The 12066-nt window shown below is 35.5% G+C and overlaps 1 pseudogene; it reads left to right on the top strand.

Annotated features, from left to right (window-relative positions):
* Positions 1-11121: 11121 nt before the first annotated feature.
* LOC129509725 (nuclear transcription factor Y subunit beta-like) lies at positions 11122-11770 on the top strand (annotated as a pseudogene).
* The last annotated feature ends 296 nt before the right edge of the window (positions 11771-12066 follow it).

Raw genomic sequence — 12066 nt, 5'->3', positions numbered from 1 at the left:
CAGTTTGCCCTTTGATTCATCACATACCAATTCCATCACTCCTTTTTTTTTTTTTTTTGCACATAGGGTATGTTCATTCTTTCTCTGATGAAGATTCAAGATGTTTCCAGCAAGTATCCACATCCAATTAGATGGAGCTATGATACTACAGTATATGAGCCAAGAAGACAAGAGCAATTTGCTCTCTGCTTATACAATGCACGAGGTAGAGTAGGAGCAAGAGCATTGCAATTAACTTCTCCATTCTGAAAGTGAAGTATGGAGATATTCCAGAGCGAAGGTAAAACTCTGCCAACTGGAGTTGGAAAGATCCTCAATTATGATCCAATTCTGCTCTCCGCAAAAAAAGTCTCTTGCCTATTGTCTTTTGGAACCCCTTGCTCAGCTTTCTGAGACATCCGTTGTCCCTTCCTCTGAAGACCCATAAAGGGAATATTGAGGCAGAGAGCTACCCTGGGGTCGGTAAGACTTCCATGGACAGCCTCCCACGCGTGCAAGTTTGTGAACCTGAGTTCATTAAAACACGTATGGTCAAAATATATTTGACCTCCAGTTGCTAGTTTCACCGGCATTATAATTCCCTTGAAAGAATTCCCTTGCTTCCATGTTACTCGTTTCTAGACAGTACCATGTGCTGGTAACCATACTGGAGCTCTGCGCTAGACATAATTTCCAATATAATTTGTTTCCTTGCCTTTCTATTCTATTCTCTTCTTTCCCAAGGTACATTGAGACAATCAGACGTGTGTGGAAAAGCAATACTCTTAGTCATATTTTTGTCACCCAAATACTTCTTAATGGGCTGCTTATACATAATTTTACTCAACTTATTTTTCCCTTCAAGGTGCAAGAAGTACCAATTTACCCAGCTATTGAGGCTTCATGTTACTAGTTGTTTCCACCCCAATAGGTAAAGTTATTGTGTCATTTACAGGTGAGAGTAATGAAGTACAAACTAAAGGTTATGTGATGTATCTTGTGTTAAACAGTTAGGGGTTTTAAAGCTAAGATTTAAATACAGTCATTTTCCTAAAGATGACATTCTCTTCTATACTTTCCTTTACATCCTTCATCTTCTGCCCATAGCACTTCTACCCATGACACTGTCAGGGCTCAAATATACAGCTATATGGCATAGAAGTGGGATAGATTTTATCACATGCCCCCCCTCACTCTCCCAGTCTTTACTGCGGGTTTCTTCATATCCAATCTCCCCTCTATATTTCAGTGAAACACTGAAGTTCTCATGCTTATATTCTCACTGAAATGGGTATCTGGAAGGGTATGATGGTAACATTTCATCTATACCCAGAGACAAGTCCAAATTTTCCTTCCACTGTCAGAACAGCTCCTGTTACATATGCAAATCTCTAAACATGTGACACATTTGCATTTTTGCAGAGGCACTGAATTTATATTTTAAGATCCATGCGCATATGTTAAGTCTAGGGATATATATATATGCATGTTTGTGTGACCACATCATACGATTTTTCATAGCAATTTGAATTAGAGTGGAAAAATATTTTGAGTGGCATAATGTGATATATTTATTATGTGTTTTCTCTTAAAAATATTTCCTTTATTTAAACATTATCATATTTTTGGACTCACTCCTGTCAATTAGTAGATGCTCAGAAGTATTTAAGATGAACATATGAAGACCCAGCACTGAAGACCTAAGGCAGTAGGTCTGGGACAGATACCCCCATTTCTTTTTAATTTTTTTTTTAAGTTCTGCACTGCAGTTTGACGCTTTGGGTGGAAAATCACTGTTTTCTTTAACAGTCTATGGTAGGTGGAATAATGGTCCTGCATAATGCCAATGTCTTAGTCCTTGGAACCTGTGAATACGTTACCTTGACATGTCAAAAGGGATTTAGTAGATGTGATTAAGATTGCACTTAAAATTAAGATTAAAATTGAGATGGCAAAATTATCTCAGATTATTCTTGTGGTCACAAGCTAATCACATGAATTTTTAAAGGCAAAGAATCAATCCCAACTGTCGTCAGGGGGAGCCATAGTCATAGCTGTGGTGATGGAGAGCTATAGAAGGAAATCAGTAAGACTCCTTAATTAATCACCAGCTTTGAAGATGATGTGATTGAGCCAAGAGCCAAGAAATGTTGTGACTTCAAGAAGTTGGAAAAACCAAATAATTGGACTCTTCCTTAAAGCCTCCAAAAAGGCATGCAGCTCTACATACTCATTGATTTTAACCCAGTGAGACCTGTGTTAGACCACTCACCTGAAGCACCATAGGATATTAAATCTATGATGTTTTAAACCACTAAATTTGTGGTAATTTATAATAGCAGTGATAGAAAACTAATATGCTGTCTTTATGCATGCATATGCATGTATAACTCCATGCTAACACCTGATTTTATCCTACTTATTTTTAGTTGAATCTCTTTGTATTAAAAAAAAAAAACTGATGTCAGCATCCATCCAATTTTACAAAGCATGAAATTTCACTATTTTGTATAATCATGAGTGGTGAGCACATTTTCTTATCACTCCAGAATTGGCAACTAGGATACACAGCTGAGGGCAGAGGATATGCTTCCTATTTTAATACTCAAGAAAGTCACAAATAATATTTGTGGTATCTGAAGAAAGGACTCTACTGCCTTTCCCTACTACTTGGTTTGTAGTGAACTACAGAAACTGGCCTAATTAGAAACTAATTCTAATTTTGGGACAGCACTTTGAAAGGAAGTGCCTTAGTAGTGGACATGGCTCCCTTTAAGTCAGAGGATTTTTGTGTTTCTTCCTAAATATTTCTGATGACAGGAGAATTGTCACTTGGCTGCCTCAGTTGGATAGTGTGTCTGGGGAGAAATGTGTAGAAAACATGTCCTTCATCAGAATTATCCTTTATATTCTTAGCATGGGGCTTGGTCTAAAGAAAGTATACAATAAATATGTCATGAATCCATGTTCTAATGTAATGTGAAAGATGAAATAAAAACTCAAAACTATACACATTCATCAAATGCAACAGAATATATGCTCTATATCTCTAAACACAGAGTTTTCACTAAAATACTACACATTTCAATGCCATTTTTAAAAAAGTCCATATCTCAAGTACCAGTATGCAGAAAAAAGCTAATTGCCCAGAAAAACAAGAAGAATCATATGCAGATCTAATAATTACACAGACATGACTGAATAAACTGATAATGAGAATGAAGATAAACATGGACTTTTATCGCTGTGTGATAAATGGTTTAAAATTGATTTTGTTTTACCACAGTCTCACTTCCAAAAATGTCATATTTATAGTCAAATGACCTTTTCTAGGAAACAAAAATATCTATGGTTATATAAATATTTTGCTAAATGATTTTATGCTTGGGTAACTTTTTTTCTATTTAAAGTTCATTACTTTGTACACTTAAATGGCAAGAGATACACTATCTAAAAACAAACAGTCATTTAAAATTGGTTATTTTCTGAAGTCAATATATGATACAAGTTAATTAAAATGAAACAGAACACACAGTAGTTCAAAATCGAATTACTTATGTATGGCTTGGAATAATGACAAACATTACTAGCTAATAGATTTTCAAATAATGCAGTATGATTTGATGTAAGAATAAGGTTTCATACATAAATATATGATGATTAGTCATTAAAAATTGTATTGGAGCATGTGGGTGACACAGTTGGTTAAGCATCTGACTCAGTTTCTGCTCAGGTTGTGATCTCAGGGTTGTGAGATTGTGCCCCATTTTGGGTTCTGCACTCTGTGCAGGGTCTGTTGAAGATTCTATCTCTCTCTCAAATACATAAATAAATCTTTAAAAATAGTGTCAAAACCTCAGTTACTTAACAAAATAAACATATATTGAGAAAACATCTAGGGAGGTCAACCAGATGGCTCTGCTGAACTTGGGTGAATTTGATCAAACCTGGGAATTAGCTGTCTGACAAATATCCTGGGATAGTGATGGCTCAGACAATTGGGGTAATTCGATTCTGTTTCATGTGCTTCTCTTCCTCCTTCCTGGAATGACTGGGATATCTTGAGAATGTCCATCTCACAGCAATGGTAGGGAGTAATTGAACAAGCAGAAATGTGTAAGCCCTTTTTTTAAAGCTTGTACTTGGGCAGCCTGGGTAGCTCAGTGGTTTAGCGCCACCTTCAACCCAGGGCATGATCCTGGAGTCCTGGGATCGAGTCCCACATCAGGCTCCCTGCATGGAGCCTGCTTCTCCTTCTGCCTGTGTCTCTCATGAAAGAAAGAATGAATGAATGAATGAATGAATGAATAAATAAATAAATAAATAAATAAAGCAAGCTTGTGCTTACATCACATGTGGTCAATAGTCCATCCCCAGAACAAGTCATAAGACCAGGTCACAGTCAAAGTGGAAGGGCACTAAAATTTTATGTGGCAAACAGTAGGATCCCAGGGAGGGGTCAGAAACCAGAGATATTAATATGCCATATAGTCAGACCTCAGCTGAAATTATTCATGGCTCTCCCACATTGAAAAATAGTCTTCATCTTATTCCAGAAACCCCAATCATCTCATCTATCATGCATCGGTATTAGTCTATGTGTCATCTACACAGCTCCAGACACAGCTCCTCCTGATTTGGAGATGTGCGAGCTCAAAAGAACAAGACACCATCCTCAATACCCCAAAACAGTAGTAAGTAAACAACTCTATAAACACTACTGTTTGAAACATAGAAGAATGCTAAGAACATAGACGTACTGTTCCATAGCAATTTTTCAATGGTAATTGTTACCACCGAAATTAGTAGGTAATTTTGAAATTACTAGGTAATTATTGCCAGATATCCCATACCAGGAGTAAGTAACATGTATCCCTTGATTCAACCCTGCTTCTGCTCCCTGGGATAGTTACCCACTTCATCATACACTATGGCTTTGGCCTCTGTTCTATAGGATACCCATTTCTTTTCCATTTCCTCCTAGACTCTCCTTGGCCAGTTGTGAAAATTATATTGGGAAATACGTCCTTTGAGTAAACTTTCAATTTATTTTTTTATTAGTAGAAATCTAGGAAGAAAAAACAAAAGAAAAAAATAAATCTAGGAAGGGTTATATTAGTGAGGGTTCTCTAGAGAGGCAGAGCCAATAAATTATATATAGTATTATATATGTATGTGAATGAAATTAACTATAAATAAATAGGAAATAGCTGTAAAATATAGGAAATGAAATATAGGAAATGAATATATTCATTTATATGTAATATATGTCACAAACATCTCCTCTCCAGTTTGTTTTATATCTTTTGGTTTGCTTATTATAACTTCTGTTTTCCATGACTTTTTGGTTTTCTAACTTGTAAATACTTTTGTTATTGTATCTGAATTTTGATAGATGGTTAGAAAGCATTTACCTACACCCAAGTAATACAGAAGTGCTTGGGGGGGGGGAGATAATTGATCAATAACTCTTACTGAGTTTTCTATTGAAATTCTTTTAAGTTTTCTATGTTGAACGAGGTCAATTTTTATTAAACTATATTTTACTAGGAAATGATCTACTCCATCTCTATATTAAAATGTACTTCCTTAGATTTTTACAAACAATTATTTCACACATTATTATTCTGTTTTTTTTTTCTTTTTTCTGTTGAAAGTTTACTTCTAGCTTCTCAATCCAGTCTGAATCTAATTCATTTATTGGTTGCATTGAAAAGTTCAGCTGTTCAAATTATAAGATGGCTAACCCTCTCCGTGTGACATTAATATCACCAGTATTCTCAGTGGTTCTTTTACACAAAATAGAATAGCAGGGTATATGTAAAGGCAGGATGTGGATAGTGACCAAAAAGACAGGAAGAGAAGACTGACAAACACTCCAGATATTGTAGTTGAAATAAGTGGATTGTAAAAATAACCACAATAAAGAGAAAGATGGACAACATGGATGAAAGATGATGGCATCTAAAAGGGTACTGGATTCAATTTTAAAAATAACTAATTTCACTATCAATATTGAATGGGGCCGGGTGAGAGAAATTACTTAAAGCACTTGACACATCTCCAAGGTTATGCACGGAGGCTGGGCTGTGGGCAGAGAAACCACATGGGTAGCTAATATTCAACGTCAGGTTTGGAGATTTCAGAATTCTCCAGAATTGTTAGCATATGTTCTCCATATGTGAAGCTGATATTCTTATAGAAGTCTGCACTGTCAAATCCGCAGAGCCCACTGCATCAAGAATAACCATTGTTTATTCTGTGAATAGATTGTGTTTCTTCTGAATGGGTTGTCTATTGTGTCTTTTGTTTGTCAAATTTTGGGGGAAGAAGCTGCATTCCTAATACAGGCAGAGAATACATAAGCAATATATTTGTTTGATAGTCACTTTTTATGTCAAACTAAAAGTGGGGAATACATCTAAAAAAGGACAAACTTGTTATTTTTATATTACATAGTTAATTTCAACTGTTTTGCAATCTTAAAAATACACTCTGAAGTTCAAGGAAAACCTCAAAAGGGAGCTAAACAATTCAAAATCTTGTATAAAAAACAATTTTATGAGATATGAAAACACTTAACAGCTGCTATTTTATGAGAAGATCTAGGAGAGTTTATACTCATATTAATACATATAAAAAGTTAATGGAGAAAAACACCTGATGAAATGAGCAAAAAAGAAAATGGGTGTTGAAAAATAGGCATTAATAATAAGGCAGATGTATTTGTTCCAAAATAGATTCAAGTAAAACATGATAAAGTTCAGTAATCTAGTAAAAAAAAAAAATTCTGTAACAGATCATTGCATATGTGACAAAAAACGGGAAACTAATAATTTACTCAAATGTCTTATAGACCAAAATCTTTGAAACGGTGGAACAGATGTAAGAAGACCTGGATTAGATGAAATGGCAAAGTCCAAAATTCAACATTCAAGAATATTAATAATTCTTGTATAGAAGACTGTAATTTCTGTGGGTAAGGACATTACTGAAAAATTTTCAAATATAATTTCAGAATATTAAGTCGTCATTTCCATGCTAAAGTCTAAACTGGTCTATGTCCACACAGAAGTCCAATAATCTGATTGATTTCGGTTACCTTGAGAATTTATAATGAAGTCACTAATCAATCATTGTCATTAGAACAGTCAGGTTTTTATGTCCCTCTAGTGCAATATGTGGGTAAAACCTCGTGAACATAGTCAGTAGCCACCCCATTTCCTATCCCAAATTCCCTTTTCCTTTGAAATAACTAATACCATATAGACATCTAATCATAGTGTATCCTCTATTGTCTTTATAATAGTGTTTTCTAAAGAATGTTAATATGTCACTATCAATTTCTATATTCATCCCTATTATTCTGTTAACCTGTGGGACTAGATGTTTTTCTTTCATTTCTTTTCTTTTCTTTTCTTTCTTTCTTCTTTCTTTCTTTCTTTCTTTCTTTCTTTCTTTCTTTCTTTCTTTCTTTCTTCTTTCTTTCTTTCACTTTTTTTTTTTTCAATTTAGAGTGACACTCACTGCACTCATTTGGTATGTGTCAAAAGTGTCCCTCCTTGTTTCATAAGATTTAAAGATTCTTTTGATAGTGGGGCAGGACATAATGACACTTGAATGGCTACAAAGTAGGACTCTCTAGTACAAGCTCCAAACAAAAAGGCTGCCAGACAAGGCCATGCAAGGCTTGCCTCTGGTTACGGCAACAGCAAGCTGATATACAACAGGCCGACTCCTGTTATTCAGCTTTCCCAGATTCCCTAAGGACTGGCAAATTTTTTGTATATATATATATATATATATATATATATATATATATATATATAGTTCGATTCGCCAATGTATAGCATAACAATCCAGTCCTCATCTCAAGTGCCCCCCTCAGCATCTTAAAAGCCATCTACGAAAAGCTCACAGCAAATATCATTCTCTATGGGATTGGCTAATTTAAATAACTTTGGTGTATCCTGGGGTACAGGGACTGCCCCTGGTTGCCTGGTGCTTGGTCCTTGGGCTAATACTTGAATTCCAATCTAGGAAAGGCCAATAAGGGAAGTGATTGTGGTATGTATTTATTAAGCTGCTCAAAAAGGGAAAGTGACCTGGCCTTTAGTCAGGGCATCAAACTGGGCCATAAAAGCACAAACACAGAACATAAAGACTTCTAACTCTGGGAAATGAACTAGGGGTGGTGGAAGGGGAGGAGGGCGGGGGGTGGGGGTGAATGGGTGACGGGCACGGAGGGGGACACTTGACAGGATGAGCACTGGGTGTTATTCTGTATGTTGGTAAATTGAACACCAATAAAAATTAATTTATAAAAAAAAAAAGAAAAAAAAAAAGCACAAACAAGCAACCAACTCCAAACAAAATCGTATTATAGTCTGATGTGGAAATGTTGGGGTTTGGAGAGGCTGGCCAAGAAAGAATTTTTGAGACATCACTAGTGCAAAAAAGTGGTTTTATTAAAGCACGGAGATAGGACTTGTGGACAAAAGAGCTGCACTGCGGTTGTGACCGGTGACTGATTATATACTTTCAAGTTGAGAGGGGCTTATGGATAGTGTAAGTGTCTAAGGAATTTGGAAGCAAGGTTTCCAGGACCCTGAGGGGGCTAGCTATTCTTAGGAAAAGGTCGTTTATTATTGTCTAATAAAACCTGAGTCACGAGACCCTTCAGTTGTATATCTGTGAGGCATATGCTTGGGGTGATTGTTAATACATATCATGGGGGGTAGAAAGTAAGGAAGTTTCCAAAGGAATTTCTACATTTTAAAGGAGACACATAGAATTCTGGAGGCTCAGGATAATGTTAAGCTAAGATTGCCTTTTCCCCTTAGCAAAGTGTTAACGTCAAGGCAGCTATGTTCTTAGAGGAACGTCACATTACCTGTTTCAAGGACTTGTCAATGGGTTGCAGGAAGTAAGGGAATCTGATTTTTTCTTTGCTCTTGTTTCCCATAGTCCTTAACAGGAATCTTGGCACTTGTTGCCTTAGTTGACCCTCCAACTAGAACCATATCTCCTTTCAACCACTGTGCTAAAAGAAAGTTTAACTTCTCTAAACTTGTGTCCAAACATGGGAATAAAGTTAGACTGACTAAATGTACAGACAGTTGAGATTAGAATAAACTTTTATATAGCTTTTTTCATTAAAAGATCTGATCCTAATCCAGAGTTCTTGAAAAATTCGGTATTTACTAAACAATAAGCCTGATAAATATTAATTTGTAGGAGGCATAAAATTATTACATTGAATTTTTCTATTTTTAAAATATGTAAAAAAATGTGTCATGTGGTGTCTCCCAGATTGGATGGGGGCCCCCAAAAATGGGACAATGATAAGTGGAAGCCAGTGGTGTGGGAGGTGAAAGGATTCATCTGAACAAAGGCAATAGAAGTTTATTGAATCTACCTCAGGGTAGCGATGGGCAGGGCAGCAGAGGAGAGATTGTCTACAAGGAGGCAATGGGTGGTTTTTTTTGTTTGTTTTGTTTTTTGCTTTTTGTTTTTTTTTTTTTTTTTTTTTTTTTTTTTTTTTTTTTTTTTTTTAGAGGGAAGATGAGGAGGTATGGCAACATTATGAAATGCTCAAGCCTATTGCCTAAAAGCGACCTCTACACGTCACCTCTATTATTTTCCATTCATTTCACCTGTCTCTAAGTATGCCATCATAGTGAATTTTTTCTCTACTTTTCTATATTTTTATATAATTTTTTATCCTTACAAGCCTTCTTTGCCTTTATTTTATTAAGTCCTTCATTATATTTATACTAGAATTCCCCAATGCTACCTGGGAAATTTAAATTTGTTATTGTTACAATTATTTTCCTCTCAAATTCTCAAAAAATTCTAAAAAATGTCTGAAATGTGTTCTTCTGTCTTTCATCCTTATGGTGATGAGTATTTGCCACCTTTTTTCACAAAAATCACTATCTATTAGGATTAATTTTTCTCAAAATTCGCTTATAAGATAAATTTATAAAGTTATATTTTATAAAGAACTTACTTAGTTGAAGGAGAAAAATAAAGTTGGAAGGTTGATACCACCCATCATCCAGACTTACTATCAAGCCACAGTAATTAAGATAAGTATGATATTGGTGAAAGAACAGACATATCATTAGAACAGAATAGAAATCTGGGAAATAGACCACATACATCCAGTCAACTGATCTTTGGCAGAGAATCAAAGACAATACAATGAGAAAATAGAGTCTTTTCAACAAATGGTGTTGAAAAAAATGAACATTCACACGCAAAGAGCTGAATCTATGCACAGACCTCATAGCCTTCACAAATATTAACAACAAGCATATCACAGACCTAATTATAAAATACTAAACTATAAAACTCCTAGAAGTTGATATAGAAGAAAACCTAGATACTTTGGGTATGATGATGATTTTTTTTTAGATCCAACACTACTGGCATGGTCCATCAAATAAATAATCTATAAACTTTGTTAAAATTTGTTTAAAAAGGTCTGCTTTGAGAAAGACAATGTCAAAAGAATGAGAAGACAAGCCACAGACTTGGAGAAAAGGTTTGTGAAATACACATCTAAGGAAGGACCATTATCCAAAATATACAGAAATCTTAAAATTAAACATTGAGAAAATAAACAAACTGATTTAAAAATGGGGTAAAGATCTTAAGTGACACCTCACCAAAGAAGGTATACAGATGGAAAATAAGCATATGAAAAGATGGCCTTCCCCCATAGGTCATCAGGAAAATGAAAATTAAGACCATAAGATACCACTACACAAACTCTTAGAACGGCCAAAATCAAGAACACTGGCAGTGCTAAATGTTGGCAAGGATGTAGAGCGAGGACTGTGATACATTGCTTGTGGGAATCCAACATGGTACAGGCACTTGGCACTTTAGAAGTGAAGTAATATTTTTTTTTAGTATTTATTTTTTCTACTTATTTTAGTTTAAATGATTTCACTTCAAATGATATATCAAATAATTTATCAATTTGGAATTGTTCTTCATATTTTTAGACTATTCTTCTCACTACTCCTCAAAAAAAAAAAAAAACAGCATATGAAACAAAGTAAGAGTTGGGAGTCCCACATCAGGATGGTTCCTTCGCAGACATTTTCTGTCCAGCCAAACAGCTGATTGGAGATGGGACCCAACCAATTGGAGATGGATGGTGATTGTGCTACAGCACCTGCTTCTCAATCACACATTTCTGCGGACTATGTTGGAGGAAGTCAGTAGGTTATACGGCCTCATGATGATACTCTGGACAGCATGAATGATCATGAAGATATAAATGGTTCAAGAGAAAGTTTCAGAGAACAAGATACACATCTTCCAATTGAAAATGAGGCAAAATTATGAAAAATGCCATACCTCAAATGAGAAAGATTACAAAAGATGCCAAAGAATGCGTTCAAGAATATAAATGAATTCATCAGCTTTATAACATCTGAAGCAAGTGAAAGATGCCAGCAAGGGAAATAGAGGACATTCTATGGAGAAGATATTCTTTCTGCCACATCTGAGGCTTCCATAGTCTTATAGAACCTCTGAAACTGTACCTTCAGGAATTCAGAGAGGTTATAAAAGGAGACAAAAGGATTGGGGGAACAATCAGAGCTACAGATGGACAAAGCAACGAACTTACAGAGGGAACGTTTCCCAACCAGTTACCACCTGGTTTAATAATTGCAGGTGGTCAACCAACATAATGTATGGTCTGTACAACATCATATCAACAGATTTCTGGTGTTCAGCAAGATTTCTGGTGTTCTTCATTTTCATGATCTGAAGAAGTGGTGGAATGGGGAGTGTTAGGGAGGCCCAGGAATCTGTACGATTCCAGAATGGAGACTTTAGAAGGAACTGACTGGTGAAACGATATCTCTTTGTGTATTAAATAGCTGAAATGTAGCTTCCTGGTGCTTGCCTAAGTGGAGTGTTCATTCTGACTTGAGAATCCTTTCTATGAGTGATTTTTAAAGACAAATTTGGATTTTAAACATAATTAAAATACTTTTTTGTTGTATGAGAGTTTGTTGCTCAGTAGGACTCCTGTATGCATTGTATGATACAATTTACTACTCA

This window comes from Nyctereutes procyonoides, unplaced genomic scaffold, assembly GCF_905146905.1.
Source record: "Nyctereutes procyonoides isolate TBG_1078 unplaced genomic scaffold, NYPRO_anot_genome, whole genome shotgun sequence".
Lineage (NCBI taxonomy): Eukaryota > Metazoa > Chordata > Mammalia > Carnivora > Canidae > Nyctereutes > Nyctereutes procyonoides.
The sequence above is the reverse complement of the archived record's forward strand: the minus strand, read 5'-3'. Positions and strand labels throughout refer to the sequence as shown.